At 33.4% G+C, this 19,136-nt stretch overlaps 1 long non-coding RNA gene across 3 annotated transcripts; it reads left to right on the top strand.

The window, feature by feature from the left end:
* Window positions 1–1,564: 1,564 nt before the first annotated feature.
* Window positions 1,565–18,163, top strand: LOC108584429. Of its 3 annotated transcripts, none has more exons than XR_001899483.3 (4): window positions 1,565–3,400; window positions 3,937–4,077; window positions 4,211–4,414; window positions 7,018–7,429. It is a non-coding gene; the product is annotated as an uncharacterized LOC108584429 (long non-coding RNA). The 3 variants fall into 3 exon arrangements; XR_001899482.3 differs by lacking the exon at window positions 7,018–7,429 and adding an exon at window positions 17,460–18,163 and having other exon boundaries at window positions 1,567–3,400; XR_001899485.3 differs by lacking the exon at window positions 7,018–7,429 and adding an exon at window positions 17,460–18,163 and having other exon boundaries at window positions 1,568–3,400; window positions 3,966–4,077.
* The last annotated feature ends 973 nt before the right edge of the window (window positions 18,164–19,136 follow it).

Here is a 19,136-nt window from a genome sequence, read left to right as displayed (position 1 = left end):
GCAATCAAAAAAGCTGTGCCAAGAAAAGCTGAAAATATGGAAAACTGTGCCAAGATGTTGCTCAAAGAGGAGAGGATGAATGATTGTCATTTAAGTAGACCCACAGATGGTAACTTCTCCAGTGTAGTATTTCAGTGTGTACATCTGTGGAACTGGCCTCTCAGTTCCTTAAATTCTTCTCCAATTATGTTGTCTAGCAACATGAATTGACAATCCAGCCCTATGTATATTTTTTAGAATTCCTAATTACTATTTACACACCCTAAAAAATGATTTGAAGTGTTTCACTCTTTTATTGTCTCCTCCAGCATTCACATCCACTTCTATAAAACTGCTTTTCCTACCTTTTTTGTTTTTTCAGTTACCCTCAGCAGCAACCCCCTACATCCTTTTTATTTTACTCTTTCCAAAGCTTGGACCTTTTGCTTCAATATCATAATCACTTGTTTGCATGCACCCTCAAATTCCTTAGACATCTCTCCTTTCTTTTCACTTACTTTACACTTGAATGTGGATTGAGAAAATATTTTCAATGTTTTCTGTACATTCAAGGCACTGAAGTTTAGTTCAAATCTATTATCTCCCTCTTCTACAACAGTTGGATACCCAGTTAGATAACCATTGCATTATACTTTCAGCATCCTATGCCTGTATGGCAGCTGTGCTGATTTAACCGATTACATGTCAGCAAAAGCAATGTTTTCATTCTTTGTCATTTTACTTACGAAGGAATTTAAATAAACAGTATTCTGTGATTATTTGTGTATGTGAGTCATATTCGAATATGCAATTCAAGTCAGTCCCTAGAAAACAACAATATAAGTCTGCAAAGAAGCTGGATCGTTTAATAATCTTCTGTATTAGGAGCATAACTCTGCAACCTGGAGCTATCACCTCGGGTCTGTTACTTGAAAGACAGATAAACATAGTCACTTTGTTTACAAGAGACAAATTTATAAGCCATTTTATTTTGAGAATTTCTCAATTACAATTGCTTATCTTTTAACTGAAATTATTCACTAGGATTCCATACTATTCACTATCATTATCCTTAGTATGATTCTAGTGTTTCCAAGCTGTCTTTCCATTTTTGACTAGTCTTTTCATCTTTTCACTTCTCTGAATCTCTGAATAGTGATTTCAAACATTGTTTTCTCTTAGGCACATGACAACTTTTTCCTCATTCTATCTTTATTTTACAACTACTTTTGTTTCACTGAAAACATAAGTAAAAATAATCAATCAAAGGAGAACTTCCCAAATTACACACCACCAAGCCTACCCACTTGCATAGCTGGTATGCTTTTTGTTTATTGATTAACCATATGACCAATACCGCAAATCAAAGGTATCACTCAAGCAATTTTTCACTTCTCTACTGCATTATCAGTTTTTCTTCCATTTTTTAAACCATGCCAATCAGCACTAAAATATGCAATTAGATAGTCCATCTAAAATAACAACAGTAACAACTTTTTTGATGTATACTTTCCTCTCCACCAACTACTCCATATTTCTCTTCTCTTCTTTGGAGATAGTCCATTGCCTAAACCAAAGTTGAAAAGTGACCAGTAATTTATTCAAGTATTGAATGTTGACTATATGGCAAATTCTTTATTTTTACCACGAAAAAATAAAGAATACAATGACTTTTTTTCTTTGAGACAGGGTCTCACTCTGTTGCCTAGGCTGGAGTGCCCTGGTGTGATCACATTCGTTCACTACAACTTCAACCTCCCAGACTTAACCAATGTTCCCACCTCATCCTCCCAAGTGCCATGAAAAATGTGTTTGCCATTTCACAAGGCTATGTTACCAGTTATATTACTTATTTTATACTTCATTATAAACTAAATTAGGGCATCTTTGTAATTTCATTCAATCTCAGAAAGTATTATATCCCACATTCAGGGCACTAATTGGGAAGGAATATAACTTAGAGAATTGGAATAGACACGTAGATACATGCATCCAAGAAGTTTGAAATACCAGACTACCCTGAAGTCTTTGTAGTTCTGCAAGAATGAACTATTTCTCCTTGTTAAAGTCTAATACTCTCCCATTGCTGCAGACCACTATCTGCCTTGCAAGATAATGGATGACCTCCCTGAGATCTGGGTACACTTGACTAGGGTCAACTACATTATCACCTGACCAAAAACCTGCTCATTTGTTTACGATATAAAAGATAGTAAAACTAACAGAGTATCAGAATATATCCATTGTGAAGTAATAATACCTCAGAAAGACTATATTGACCTAAATCCTGAGTTTGATAGATAAAACTAATTAGAACATACAGTTGAATAAAAGTCTCTGGTCCCTGAATATATAATATAAAAGAGACTGTTTTATGGTTGTCACACTCTCACACTCTTACTTAATCCCTTTGCTTATGGGAGGAAAGCCTTTCTAAGGCACAAGACCAAGTGGAAGCCTATGAAATTGTTCACTTCCCTTTCAACTCTGAAAAAGATTACAAATAAAAAGCAATATGTCTTCCTAATACCAAGGCTAATACCACCAAAAAAAACTTAAAAGACGCAGAGATGGTGAATCTCATCGTGTCTGTATTTAATTTACCTACTAAGTCATTACAAATACCAGATGGATCCTAGTGAATAATTGTGAACTATCACAAATTTAATCATTTCTGGTGTGGCTACTTTGCCAAATATGACATAGTTATAGGAATCTATTGATCCTGTTGATCTGGTTAATGTTTTTTTCTGTATCCCTGTTAAAAAAAAAAAGGGGGGAACCAAAAGCAGTACATATTTAAGTAGGGTAGACAGTAGCATTCAAGATGAATCAGTTGAATATATAACAGGTAACTGAAAGTGGACAGCTGCTATAATATAGTCCCCAAAAGAGGTGGCTCTTAAAAACAAGAAGTGTGCTTTGTGTGAAGTAGAAAGTTGTCCTATGTAGTAATTATATAAAGTAGCTAACTGGGGAATGACTTAGTGAGTGAGTGAGAACCTTAAAGGAGAAAAATTAGAAAATCAGGGATAAAAAGATTAGGTACAAAAGCATACAGAGTCTTAGGTGAGTAGGTGCAGAGTGAGAGAAGATATTTACATTATTTGCTAACCCTCACCACACAGTACTGATCACAAAGTAGGATCAAACTAGCTACTTAGAGTAACTTAGGGTAGATAGAAATATTTAATGAGTGATGTCAACAGGGTTCTTATATGGAACATCCCAAGACTGTCACAATAGGCTGATTAAAGAGTAGCCATGGTGGCAAGGAGGTAAACTTTTCTTTGGCTCAACAGCGGTGATCCCACACATCAAGGCTGATCTATAGTAAACATATAACCAGTCAGCAATGAAGACTAACGTTGAGTCTGCCATATAGTATCATCCCATGAGAAGATCAACCAGTAACTTCATGGTGAATCTATTGAATTTGAACTATTTCATGCTGAAAGTTGGTAACAGTTCCTCCTGAATGGAATCTATACATATTTCAATCATATATCTTTCTATTCCACAGGGCCTCAGCCATCAACAATCTGAGGGCTAACAAAGTGTTGAATACACTGTCTTGTAATCATACATAACATTGCCCCAAACCAAAAAGCCCAATTTACAGCAAAAGGACTATGGTTGTAAATACATGGCCCTGGAATCCTCTAGTCCTCTTTTTTATCTCTCACTTACCAACCAGAGCTCTAAGAATTTCAGAGTAATCAAATAGTCTTTTGATAAGCCTTGAATGTGTATTTACTTCATCATTTTGGAAAAGACAGAATTTGAGGATGTGTCACCACTTACCTCCTAATCAGTAGTTATTTTAAAACCCTCTATTCCCAAATTGTAGAAAATATGAGTCTAAGAACTGACATTTGAAAGTGTATGTGGCCCCAGTTACCATCACTCCCAGTGACTGACTGTATGAATTTGTTCTTTCTTTTATCATCCCTTTAGCCTCCATTTTTCTATTTGCCCTTTTTCAGAGAGGCCAAGTATCTTCCAGGGGCAATCATGTGAATATATTGCCTTTACACTTTTAGCCACATCGGACTACTTCTGCATAAAGCCAGAGCAAGAAGAAGAGTCACTCTTACGGTTAGTAGTAATTTATCCCCACTGTAGGAGGTATAAGGGCTGCCATTCCAATGATGAGGGAGAAAATTCTGCTTGCTACTGAGATGATCCACTGATGTGTGTCTTGGTATTCCTGTGGTCAATTGTCTTATAGAAAGGACAAATGCAGCAGTCAAGGTCTGAGAAGTGTATGGTGCAACCTAGACCCCATAGGGGACGATGATGCAGGTCTCCCTATCAAAGTTAACCAATTTGGTGAGCAGAAGAAGTAACCAAGGTTGAAAATAATTCGAATGAGTAGTAGAAAAGGAAGATGATGACTATCAGTTATTTCCTCAAGACCAACTACACTGTCATGGTATGTAGTTTGTCCACTAACTTTCTTCTTTTAAATTTCGTTAGAAAAATACATTAACCAGGATCCTGGAGGCCTTTCCCCGCCCGCCCCCGGAAAAGTTAGACTTACCATAGGAAGCAAATAGATCTGAGTGGCACAATAGTGATATTGAATTCTGTGGTACACCACTCGGATCCCCTCTTTAAGAGCCAAGGCTTTCCTTTCTTCAGCCAGAAATTGTTTACTGCTAAAGAAGCTGCCTTACCCCAGGTTAAATTATTTTGTTAGGGGCAACCTGTGTCCAGTGACTGATGAAATGCCAGGATCTTAATTTATACTTCTCTGAATAGCCATTCAGCCTTCAGAACTCGATGTGGAGCTAAGTCTTCTGTTGCAACTTTATCAAATTTTAGCTTTAAGTAGAATTTAGGAATTTTATTCCAGTTTCATCTTCCAAAATTATACTAGCCTCTTGAATTCCTTGAATTCAGAAATGTAATGCTACATGTTAATATAATACTTTTCAATGTGTCATTGAATATAAAGGGAAACATATTTAAGAAAATAGAAAATATTAAAAATGAAAGATATTATTTTCAGAAAATAAATGGTTCAATTGTTCAATTTGTTTTTTTAAGAAAAATGTGGTTATTATTTTATCTGCCAGTTGATTATAATTATAGTTTAATATTTCAGTAAAACAAGTCATATTTTTATTAGAAAGAAATTTTAGCTTGAGAATTAACCCAAATACCTGAGAACAAAAAGTTTTAAAATCTCCATATTTTCACTGAATTAGATTATAAACAGTGCTACAAGGCTTACCTGCAAATAAATTATATCCTAAAATATTCTCTAGAAGCAGGCACCCAAGTATCTCATTTCTCTATGTATTGGCAAGATATTTTTAAAATTGCCACTTGAAAAGTCCATTTGGAATTTAAATAATAGGTATCTAGAGACAAAAGAGTTTGTAAAATATTATGCATTTACTTCCATTACAATTTATTTGTACTTAATGTCATATTCACTTATTCAAATACTAGCATGGTGGTCATGATATTACAACTTGTAATTTTGTATTTTGTCTTCATTTGAACACTTTTCAATGCAAATTTAGAGACTTTTATATTATGCACACTGTATAGATGTATATAAAATCAGAGATGCAAGTATTAGATATTATAACAACATTGTCTTGGAAAAAGATATTTTCAAAAATATAGATGTGTTTATTCATGTGTTCAAAAAATAAGTATAAAAATGGTATGAATGCATACTATATTTCCAATTATAGTAATTATTTGTCATGTCTGTAGTAAAAAGAATTGATTCTGTGCATGAGCCCATTAGTTGTTACAAAGAAAAATGTATTTCTTAATAGAGATTTTTGGTTTTCTTTCCTTTTAAAAAAATGCCTACAGCATTTTGTATTTTATTTTATTTTTCTCTACATGAAGAGAAGTCACCATTAAACTGGGATTATTAATAGGCTTCAAATGACATGAAATATATATCTCAAGATAAATTTCATCAGAGTAGAAAGAGATCAAAATTGAATGAACACTGAGTGGCGATAAAGCCTTTATCAAAATAAGACTATTTTATATGTGGTTGAATACAAGTTTACACATCACTTTGACATACTAATCTCATATAATATATTACTTATGTTATTGCATTATTAGAAAAAGAATGTGTATGTGTAGGTGAAAAACACCATATAAAGGCAATGTTAAAATCTATCAATGATTGGTAATGTTGTAAATGTTATATGTTTATTCAATAAACACTTACATACTGTGTACCAGGCCCCAGGCATCAGGAATGAGTATACAAAACGGCAGACAAAAATCTATTATTTAATTAGTACTAAATCACAATGTATTATGTGCTTTTTGACTTATTTCTTCTCAATCTAACAGAGGGGTCAGCAAACTTTTTTGGGGGAAAGAGCCAGATAGTAAATATTTTAGGTTTGGGGAACCTCATAGATTCTTTGAAGAACTGTAGATTCTTTGTTGCATTTTTTTTTCTCCACACTTTGAAATTGTAAAATATGTCTTTAGCTCAAGTACCATATAGAGACAGGACCCAAGCTGTAATTTGTCAACTCTTGTTCTAAAAACATAATGTCATTGTGCCTAATTCTTCTCATTATCGGAAGAATTTGGATGCCAGCTCAGTTTTTCCTACTCCAAGGATATTCATCATTTTTTTGCAATTCAAACAATTCTTTGCATGAGCCATTCAATACACTGGCTTTTAAGTGGGACTGGATATCATTGACAATCAACATTTATTTCCACCTTCTAGTTCTCTTTCTTGTGTTGCAGAGATAGGACATTGATTTCAGAGTCCCTTGATGTTACATTCTAAATAAAAGTAAAGTTTCACAAACTTGATCATTCCATAAAATCTGAAAGACAAGTAGTTAAGCAGAAGCCATATTGGATGTTTTATCTTGTTGAACAAGATCACAGATTTAAAATGCTGAGTCACTCATTTCATTTATATTGAAAGATACTTGTGGTGCTAAAAGCTACTAGATTTCACTGTCCAGTATTTATTATCTTGTGCAAGTTCTCACAGCAATTTCCTGACCTTGGGTTCTTGAATTTCAGGTTGAGCGTTCATGTGTTACCCCAGTAGTTCCAGCAATGATTTCTTAGTGCTCCGCATTCATCACTGGCAAAGATAATAACTCTAACAGGGGTCTGTCGTTTTGTTTTCTGGCAATTGCATAAGAAGCCTTAGCCCAGAGTCAACTCCTTTGAAATTTCTAATAAATTTTAACCATCTATTTTCTTGTTTTAAATTACATTCTACTAAGTACATAAAATAATTTCTGCTTTTTCTATATATCTTTATTGACAAACTATTACACACCCCAAATGCTTGTGAGCAAACATAGACTCAAAGATGAGAAACAGGTTGGTTTATTTGACATTGTTTAGTTTGCAGTGAGACTCATAATCACCCGGAAATGGGATGTTGCTAATCATAACATGCAAAAATAAAATATGTAAATTATTATTTGTGGTCACCTGTAATCAAATACTAATGTGATTACCACTATGTTGTAAATAAAGAATGCAAGGAACAAAGGGGTGGACTGGTAATTTCTGTCTGAATCAAAATATTTCAAGAAAGAGACAAGAGCAGAGCTTAAATGCTTAATTCATCACATGGTAAAGAACTAAGGGGATTTTATGACTATCCTGAAATAATTTCTTTTATATTAGCCACACAGATAACATAGCTTGAAGTCATATGCACATCTAATGTTTTAAGTTGCTAAATTAGAGAACAGTTGAATTCACAGATCTTTCTAGGCATCCTAAAAAAAACCAAAGTGGGGTTTAGCTTTAAAAAAAATGGGTATTCAAATCTCTGAAATAGCTGTATTTGGGTGGATTCAGTTGATGCCGAATACCCCAAACCATTCCAGCATAAGCAGGCTTGTATCCACTGTTAAAGAAGCTTGCCTCTACCTTGTGTAGAAACCCTATAAATTGCTTGAGGGAGTAACCTTTCAAAAGAGTTTTGTTTATGCTGTTTCCATTTCTTCTTCATATATAAGAAGAATTAGATAGAATATCCAAAAGAACAATAGGAAGTGCTCCTCAAAATGAGATGAGGTTTTATTAGGTCGTATCATATGAAATTAAAATTATTTCACTCTGTTGACATAAAAAATTACAATTTTTATATTTTATCCTAAAAATCAGCATGTGTATTAATAGTATATAGGAATGGCTAGTAGGTGAAGCTAGAACAGGGAGCATAAATTCTAAATTTAGTTTGCTATAAATATGTTGATATACATACTACATTCTGAATTCAATGTGATACCTTAAGCAGCTCAGAGTGGTTTTAACTGCTTGCTGGTTGACTGATCGAAAGCTCAATCTAACAATGATCTAGTCTAAAAACATTTGGATGTCAAAGGTACCTTGGCTTAAGTTGAGGAAGAAACATTAAAAGATAGGAACACAAAATGTTTTTGTGACCTTAGTTTATCCAACTTTTTCTTTGTCTGAGATAACTCTGAAGAGAATAAATTCACCAAGGCACTAAGATTAAACTCTGTAGTAACTGTCCTTATAGGCTGGTGATGAGGGTAGGAGATGCTGCCTCATATTAGTTCTCTGATTAAAAGGAGTAAATGTTTTGATGGTGATAAAACCCAACTGGCAGCACTTAGCCTGCAGAATAAGAATAATTATTGTAGCATGGCTGGAGAGGTAAAAGGAAGAAACTTTATCCCAAAAGAACCATGGATTATTTTCCATGAATTTAAAGATACTTATAAAAGATATAGATGAGCAATGAACAAAAGCTCTAAAATAGCTATAAAACAGTAGCTACAATAAAATATAAATATGATAAAGGGAAAGTTGAATAATTACTGTGATGAGGATTCATGTGTCCTCCTTAACTATCTTGAATGATATGAACAAAAGTTTTAACATACTTATTCCTTCTTGATTTTCTACAAAGCCATTGCTGACCATATACTGCAGTGATGGTTCTTGGAGGAAAAGTGACATTTGGGAAATGACTGGATTCTGGTTCTGAAAATTTCCTGCATTTTGTAATGCAGGAAACCAAATGGTCCTTCCATCAGAATGGACATCATTGAATTAAGAAAAGGAATGGAATTTGGACACAAATCTATCTTGTCATGCATTCTTGAAGTGGCGCTATGAAAATTCATCCACTCTGAGTATGCTCACAATTCTGGGATATTTGTCAGAAGAAAATATTTCTGACATTTAAATCTACTTAGCTTGTTTCGTGGGTCTATGAAAAAAGCATATGGATCTTGAAATAATAATAATGTATTATTATAAATATAATTAGGTGATAAAAGTAATACATGATGCTTTCCAGTTGTCTCATATAATGGAGCAAATCAGTCTACATCATTCTGTGTGGTTCACAACCACCGAGCTGGCCAATAAGCAGAGAACAATACTCAATATATGATTCAACCTGTAAGAGACAGGGACGCAACCTCATTCTTCATCCTTAAATCCACTAAAAATGTGTACTTCTCTGTTATAATTTAGTCGCATACTTTCTTATACTTGCATTTACGTTGATGACATCCACGTTATGTAACCTGAGGAACAGTGAGTAATGAGTAGTTGAGAAGACTCAATAAGATTCATGCATTTTAAAAGATAAGAGTAAAGTATTACAAAAATCTGAAGAACTATATAAGTGCAGTTTTTAGCGTATCAGAAGTCTTGAGCATGCTAATATACTCTTCCTAAAATGAAAAGATTTTTTTAAAAATGTACTTTTGTTTGGTCTATCTGTACACAATAGCCAGTGACCCCATTGAATTTTGGAGGATAAATATATCCCCTCATGCGTATGGACCTAGCTTATAAGATTTCTAGATTTTTGGGAAAATGGCCCAGAGGAAAGTGAATTTCTCCATGCATTTCAGACCATGACACAAGCAGCTCTGACCTTGAGTAGATACAATGTTGTTTGAAGTATCTGTGGCAGATCAGGTTGCCTTATGAAGATTGAAACAATTACTAACAGGAAAACTATATAACACGTTTCTATAATTTTAAAGCAAAAGTTTTTTTTCTATAAATAAATTTTTTATTCTTATTTTGAGAAACAGCTGCTATACTGTTGTTGAAAGAAACTGAACACTAGATCTTACGACATCAGAATCTATACAAAATGACCTCCCTATCATGACTTAAGGGTTCTCTGATACAGCAAACCATAAGGTTGCGTTTGTGCAGCAGTGCTCCATCTCCATTGAAAACACTTATAAAGAAAGGTGTATGTTTCAGTTCCTAAAAATGCAAATAATGTAATGAGCACGTGATTTATTTATCTAATCATCTTACATCAGTAGTACTTTCACATTTTCCTCATGTATGTACTCATGAACCTGTACAAATATCCAGTTTCCTAAAGAAGGAAAAAGTCCTGGTTTATAGACAGTTTCAATGGATATATTGGCACTAGCAAGAAGCAATAAGTTTTTTTGTAATTCCTTCCAGTGAGTAGAATTTTCAGACCTTAAACTAAGGATGATAATCCTAAAAAAAAAAAAAAGGAAAAAAAAAAGAAATGAAAAGCTGGAAAATAAGTGCCTAAAATGAAGATTTAAACTTGATTTTCATTAATATTTGTAGATGTATTATTATAATTATGGCAAATAATATTGTTCAGTTGATTTATGAAGTTTATGTAATAAGATAAAAATTAACAAGTCACATCAAAGAATAAATAAATAAAAATTTAAAAATCATTAATTTTGAATAAAATGTTGTACAGGAAATTAAATACAGCTATATGTGAATGAAATAACTCACAGTTATTCAGTGATATTATCATCAATTTGACTTATAGAGTCTCAATGCAGTGGACTACTTTATAGCATTTGACAGTTTAATTTAATTTTTTAAATAAAAATTTAAAGGCCCCCAAAATCTAACCCACACTGAAAATAAGAATATATCTAACTGCTATACCTTGCTTGATTTTAGGACTTTTATAAAGCAAATGAAATAAACAAAATAACTAAATGAAGAAATAAACATGTTCAACATATTGAAGTACATTAAAAATCTTTTCTTAGTACCTAAGAAAAGGGCAGACAAAAATCATGAGGTGACACAAAATGTTCGTGGGAAATGGAATTAAAAGATAAAATTTAAAAATATAAACATTATTTCTCAACATGAATTTCATCAAGGTCAAGTAACTTCAATAAGTGATAGCACCAGCCTTTTAATCCATCCCCAAAGAACTGAGGAGTCTGAGAATATAACTGTATTAATGCAGCCTTTTCACATTATTAACTGAAAAAAAAATGAGTGGTCTTAAAGATTTTTTTAAGATTAGAAAATAAAAAGAAGTCAGAAAAAGCCAAATCAGGACAGTGAGGTAGATAAAAATAAATATACAAATAAATAAACCTAGGAATACATTTAATCAATCAGATGAAAGAAAAGACTTCTACAAGAAAAACTACAAAGCACTGAAAAAAGAAAAAACCAAAGAGGACAAAGAAAAAGAAAATTCATGCTCATGAATTGAAATAATTAACGTACTAAAAATAATCATAGTTCATAACGTGATCCAGCATTGTCATTTTTCAAAAAATAGAAAAAACAATTCTAACATTTTCATGAAAGAGCAACAACAAAAAAGAGCTCAAATAAATAGCCAAATAAATTTTAATAAGAGGAACAAAGCTAGAAGAATCACACTACCTAACCTTACAATATATGACAAGGCTATAGTAACTTAAACAGGATGGCATTGGCATGAAAACAGACAATATTTATTTATACTTTCCTCATCACTTTGTATTATTTTCTTTTTTGTCCTACCTTTACACATTTTAGATCAGATTCTTCTCGAAATGCTATTCTTGGAATTAGTCTTCTTTGATATTATATAATTATTGCCCAGGCAATAAAGGAATTTGCACCTATAAATCCGGCTCACAAAAAAAATTCCACCAATGCCTTAATTATCCTGCACTTCTAATTTTTGGATATGATATGAGAAAGAAGTCAATATTTTGAAAAAATTAGCATTATAAATCATTTTATTTTAATTGATATTACGTTGGTCTTCCACATTTCTGTTCTGATAACTTTTTTTTTTTTTTTTTTTTTTTGAGACGGAGTCTCGCTGTGTCTCCCAGGCTGGAGTGCAGTGGCCTGATCTCGGCTCACTGCAAGCTCCGCCTCCCGGGTTCACGCCATTCTCCCGCCTCAGCCTCCCAAGTAGCTGGGACTACAGACGCCCGCCACCACGCCCGGCTAGTTTTTTTTTTTGTATTTTTAGTAGAGACGGGGTTTCACCATGTTAGCCAGGATAGTCTCGATCTCCTGACCTCGTGATCCACCCGCCTCGGCCTCCCAAAGTGCTGGGATTACAGGCGTGAGCCACCGCGCCCGGCCTGATAACTTTTAAGTAATTACAAAAGATTAAAATCTTGATGAAAGCCATTGTTACAGTTCATGGTATGCTTTTACTAAATCATCAGATGTATTTAGTAGGTATTCAAGTGATTGAGTTTGCATATGTAAAAATAATGCTCTAAGTAATTTTAAGAAAAATTGGAATGTTGTATAGCATATTACACTCTAAAAAATGAAAGGTATTCAGCCAAATCATTGCTTCATTCAAATACCACTCGCATTTTTGATATGGATTATAAAGAAACATAATTTAAAGGAGTCAAGTTCTTCCTATAGTAGAAAACATAATGGTTCATATGTTGAAATTGGTGGTTTTGAACATAGTTTTTTCCAAAAAGTTTACTTGAATTTAAAAAATTGGCACTACAGATAAAATGATGCAATGTAATATAATTCACTAGAAAGTAGGCTGCCAGCTCTTCCTGTACATTGTATTTTTTATAGCTCTTTGAGAGCTTTAGAACTTTGTTTTATTCATGATTTTTTGCTCTCTTAAGCCTATAAATATTTATTTAATTTTATTTTAAAAAGCATCATTGTTTATATCACAAGGAGAGTTGGCTCCTGAATTAAGCTTAACGCCTACACTCCATATTAGGAAGCTTTAGGATTTTTCCATTTGCTCAGATCTCACAGATTTTTCATTGTATGTTGAGACCAGGAATAGTAGTATTGTGACAAAAACAATAAGATGCAAACTTTTTCTTGGCAAATATTTAGTTTTAAATGCTAAATATTAATTAAAAAATCAGTTTGTGTCTTTTATATTTGGCTTCTTCGTTTTCTTTTGTTTCTACTTGCACAATTTTTAAAATTGTGGTTAAATACATATGACTTAATATTTACCATCTGAATAATTTTTAATTGTACAGTCCAATGGTATTAAGTATATCCATACTGTTGTTCAGTCGTCAATACCAGCAATCTCTAGAACTCTTTTCGTCTTGCAAAACTAAAATCATATACACATTAAATAAATAATTTCCATTCATCCCTCCCTTCAACTCCTGGTAAGAACCATTGTACTTTAAAACATGGTTTATATTTGTAATTAGTATGAATATATAATAGTTGTACATGTTATGAGGCACATGTGATACTCTGATACAAGCAAATGTATTAATGTATAATAATCAAATCAAGGTAATTGGGATATCCATAGCCTCAAGCATATAATTTTTTCTTTTTTGTTAGAAGTGTTCCAATTCTGCTCTTTTGGTTATTTTGAAATACACAACAAAATATGAACTATATTTGCCCTATTGTGTCACAAAACACTGGATCATACTCCTTTTAACTATATTTTTCTACCTGTTAATCATCCCTTGTCTGTCTCTCCCTCATCACTATCCTTCCCAGCCTCTGATAACTGTCATTCTACTCTATCTCTAGGTGTTCAATTTTTTGTTAGCTCCCACGTATACGTAAGAAAATGCTATATTTGTTCTTTTCTGTTTATGGTTGAGGGAGTATGAGGGAGCACACACCCATGAGTCAATTATTTCCCACTGTGTCCCTCCCACAACATGTGGGAATCATGGGAGCTACAATTAAAGATGAGATTTGTGTGGGGATACAGTCAAACCACATCATTCCACCTCTGGCCCCTCACAAATCTCACGTCTTCACATTTCAAAATCGGGCATGCCTTCCCAAGAGTCTCCCAAAGTCTCAACTCATTTCAGCATTAACTCAAAGTCCATAGTCCATAGTCCGCAGACCAAAGTCTCACCTGGGACAAGGCAAGTCCCTTCTACCTATGCAGCTGTATAATCAAAAACAAGTTAGTTACTTTTTAGATGCAATGGGGGTACAGGCATTGGGTAAATAAAGCCTTTCCAAATGGAAGAAATTGGCCAAAACTAAAGGGCTAAGGTCTCAGGTAACTTCAAATCCAACAGGAGAGTCAAATCTTAAACTTCAAAATGATCTCCTTTGATTCCATGTCTCATATCCAGGTTATGCTGATAGAAGAGTTAGGTTCCCATAGTCTTGAACAACTCCAACCCTGTGGCTTTGCAGGGTACAGCCTCCCTCCCAGCATCTTTTACAGACTAGAGTTGAGTGACTGTGGATTTTCCAGGTGCATGGTGCAAGCTGTCAGTAGATCTACCAATCTGGGGTCTGGAGGACCATGGTCCTCTTCTGACGGCTCTTCTAGGCGGTACTCCAGTGGAAAATCTGTGTGGGGACTTCAACCCCACATTTCCCTTTCACATTACCCTAGCAGATGTTCTCCATGACGTCCCCACCCTTGCAGCAAACTTCCGCCTGGACATCCAGGTATTTTCATACATCCTCTGAAATCTAGGCAGGGATTTCCAAGCCTCAATTCTTGACTTCTCTGCACTTGCAGACTCAACACCATGTGGAATCTGCCAAGGCTTTGGACTTGCAACTTCTGAAGCCATGGTCCCAACTGTCCCTTGACCCCTTATAGACATGGCTAGAGTGACTGAGACACAGGGCATCAAGTCCCTAGGCTGCTCACAGCAGAGTGGTCCTGGGCCCAGCCCCTGAAACCATTTTTTCCTGCTAGGCCTCTGGGCCTGAGATGGTAGTGGCTGCCACAGAGGTCTCTGACATGCCCTGGAGACATTTTTCCCATCTGGCAATTAACATTTGACTTGTCATTACTTATGCAAATTTCTGCAGTCAGCTTGAATTTCTGCTCAGAATATGGATTTTTCTTTTCTATTACAGCATCAGGCTGCAAATTTTCTGAACTTTTATGTTCTGTTTCCCTTTAGAACTGAATGCTTTTAATAGCACCCAAGTCACTTCTTGAATGCTTTGCTGCTTAGAAATTTCTTCTGTCAGATACCTTAAATCATTTTCCTCAAGTTCAAAGTTTCACAAATCTCTAGGACATGGGCAAAATGCCACCACTCTCTTTACTAAAACGTAGCAAGAGTCGTCTCTACTCCAGTTCCCAACAAATTCCTCATCTCCATCTGAGACCACCACAGCTTGGATTTAATTGTCTATCTCATTATCAGCATTTTGGTCAAAACCATTCAATAAGTCCCTAGGAAGTTCTAAACTTCCTCACATTTTCCAGCCTTTTTCTGAGTCATTCCCACTGTTCCAGCCTGTTACCCAGTTTCAAAGTTGGTTCCACATTTTCAGATATCTTTACAGCAGCACCCCCTCTACTGTATATATATATTATATATAATACCAGTTTATGCATTAGTTCATTTTCATGCTGCTGATAAAGTCATACTAAAGACTTGGTAATTTATAAAGGAAAGAGGTTTAATTGACTCATAGTTCCACGTGGCTGGGAGGCCTCACAATCATGGTGGAAGGCAAAATACGCGTCTTACATGGAAGCAGACAAGAGAGAGAATGAGAACCAAGTGGAAGGGATTTTCCCTTATAAAACCATCAGATCTTGCAAGACTTACTCACTACCATGAGAACAGTATGAAGGAAATAGACCTGATGATTGAATTATCTTCCAACGTGTCCCTCCCACAACACATGAGAATTATGGGATCTACAATTAAAGAAGAGATTTGGGTGGGGACACAGCCAAATCATATAAAATAGTATATCTATATCTATACCTATATCTATACCTATATATAGGTATAGATATACTATATAGATATACTATATACTATATAGTATATAGATATACTCTATATAGCTATATATAGATATAGATATGCACACACTTAGAATATTTTATAGTTCATAATAGCCACACAATGAATGTTAGTTAAATATATAATTCATTAAGGCAGAGATTTATTAATGCATAGTTTCTATAATCATCACCCTGTATCCATCTTACATAAAACTCTAGTACATTAATATTCTTGTTGACAAATGAAGCTCTTATGTCTTTTTTCTGTTGTTCGTGCTTGGTCAATATTAGAAGAAAAATGTCTTATATCATTCTTCAGTATAGTGATATCAAAAGTTTGGCATCTGACTAGATCAAAACATTTTGTGCTATAAAATATATTTGATGAATACCCTAATATTTTTCTAGTATGTATTTGAATCAAAAGCCTTTAAAATATATAAAAATTGATTTAAAATGATATTCCACTTGATCAATTAAAAGTGGCACTTGGAAATTTCATTTGGATAAAATATTTTATGTGATCACATCAAGATAAGTGAATTAAACGTGTACTCAGCATCTGCAAAGTTTCTATTTTTAATTTTACTTAGTAAGTGGAAAGGAATACATAAAATGAGCAGGTTTTATATTTATGTTACTCTGTATATTTTCAGAGAGCAATAAAATAGGTAAATCTGATTTAAGCTATTATTACTATAACCCCATGGAATTATACATATCTTTTGATTATTATACAGTAAGCAAAAAACATGGATTTTATAAATATTTCAAAAAACTCTCATCATGTCACATTTATTTTAGAAGTCAAGCATGCCTCTGTGAAAAGGAAACAATATAATTTAGTCACAAGCTGAATTGCATACTGGTTAAAAGGACTCTCAGATCATCCCTGCTAGTTTGAATCCACCTAAAGAAAGACAGTCCAGCATCATGTCGTAGTGTTTTGACAGGGATGCTGTAATGTAGAAGATGTTTTTCAAAGCCCTTTCAACAATGTAAAATGCAATATTTTATTATAATCAGTGCGACAGGTATCGCTGACACATTGTACCTGAGAATCTCTCTTTCCTGAATTTTAATTCTTATAATGAGCTAGGGAATAGGGTTATAATATAACTGGGTGAGTGAAATAAAATTGTAGAAACATACAAAATATTTCTATATTGTTTAATGGATATAGATATGTTTTAATTATAAAGAAAAATATTACATTTACAATAGTTCCTCAGTATCCACTAGGGATTGGTTCCCGACCCTTGTGGGTATCAAAATCCACAGATGCTCAAGTCTTTTGAGCATCTAAAATGGAATAGTACTTGCATATAACCTACAAATATTCTCTCCTATACTCAAACCATCTCTAGATTACTTATAATACCTAAAACAATCTAAATGCCATGTAAATAGATGTTATACTGTATTGTTTTTAAAATTGCATTCTATTTTCTTCTATTTTTTATTATCTTTGTTTTTTTATACTTTTAATCCACAGTTGCTGGTTGGTTGAGTCCATGGATGTGGAACCCAGAAAAATGCAAGGCCAACTGTATATATGCTACAATTGTTTACTTAATCCATTCAATAACTGTATTCTTCAGAGATCAGGTTATGAAAATTATTTACCTGGGCAGCAACATGGGAATGACTGTGTTTTAGCCATTATCTTTCACACTTGTATGTCTTCAGGAGAAATTATCTGATAAATCTAGCTTGAGTGTTATATCCACTACTTGAATAGAAGAGGGCAGGACACCTAGTTTATAGAATCACAAATGTTATATACAATAAATAAGAGATAATTTCCACAAAGTTAGTTAGGGTTATTTTAGAGAGGGCAAATGGATTCTGTATAAGAAAACAAGCACACAAATGACAACAAATCATCACTAAAACTTCTCAACTTGACTATAAATTTAAAAACCATAAATAAAATATATGACTGATATATAACTATCCAAAATAAACATAAATATACAGAACCCCACCAACATAATTGACAGACAAAATATTAATACTTTAATAATATTCAAGGGCTTTTTGCATCTAATTAACCAGTCTCTTGAATATCTTCCAGTCCAATTTCATTGCCAATCTATGAAGAATTACTAAAAATTTTAATCTTGGAGTAATTTTAGAAATAGAGATAATTGTTAAGGTATAGGAAAGTCAAATAAACATGGCCAGCTCAAAAAAGTATTAATTGAGTTTTTTATTACTCCATAGTCACTAAGGCTAATGTCCCTGAAATAAACATCAATCGTCCTTTTGGTTGGTTGAAATTTCCGTTTCTCAGACATTGGCAAATTCTTAACTATTAATGTTTCTAGCAATGAGTATTATCATAAGTTTATACGTTGTATTTTGGTTATTTCAACGGGAGAGTGGGAAGGGACAAATCAGGGATTGTTAGTTATTATAAAAATCTTTTCAAAAGTACTTTAGATCTATTTTATCAAACACTGGATCCATGTAATCTTTCATATTATCAGTTTTTAAATATTTTTTCCTTTAGTTATCTTTACATTTTATTGACTATTTTCATTTCAGATTTAGTAATCATTATTGTAAAAAGTTAAGCAATACAGATTGTATGCAACAGAAAAAATAACTTTCTTTTTACCTCCTTTAGTAACATTCCTTAGCTTTAGGTATATTTATTATATATATTATGTATTATACCTTTTCATAATATCTCCACTTAAATTCCCAAATATCCATATATATGCGTATGCTTGTGTCCTTCTGTGTGAGTGCATAGAGAGAGAGTGTAGAAAGGGAGGAGGAAACAGAGAAAAAGAAGGAGATTTTTTTTCTTTATAGGTAGGGAATTCTATAACGTTAGTTTGCAACATTTTAATTCAATACATCATGAACCATGTTCTGAGCTAATATGCAGAGCTAACTAATTGTTAGTAATTGCTTAATGCATAAAAATAAGAATACATTATATGTTTCTTTTCCTTATGATATCTTATGGTATACACAAGGTTAACAATTTTTGTACTATTTTGTTCTGCAAAAACAAATATTGCTACAATAAACATTTTACCAAGAAATCTCTATATGCTGTTGCTTTTATTTTGGTAGGGAAAAGGTTTTAAAGTATAATTGCATACTAAATGGATAGAAACTTTTAAATTTTGGATAAAATTAACAGACAAAGTTTGTA

Source organism: Papio anubis, chromosome 1 (genome assembly GCF_008728515.1).
Source record: "Papio anubis isolate 15944 chromosome 1, Panubis1.0, whole genome shotgun sequence".
Lineage (NCBI taxonomy): Eukaryota > Metazoa > Chordata > Mammalia > Primates > Cercopithecidae > Papio > Papio anubis.
The sequence above is the reverse complement of the archived record's forward strand: the minus strand, read 5'-3'. Positions and strand labels throughout refer to the sequence as shown.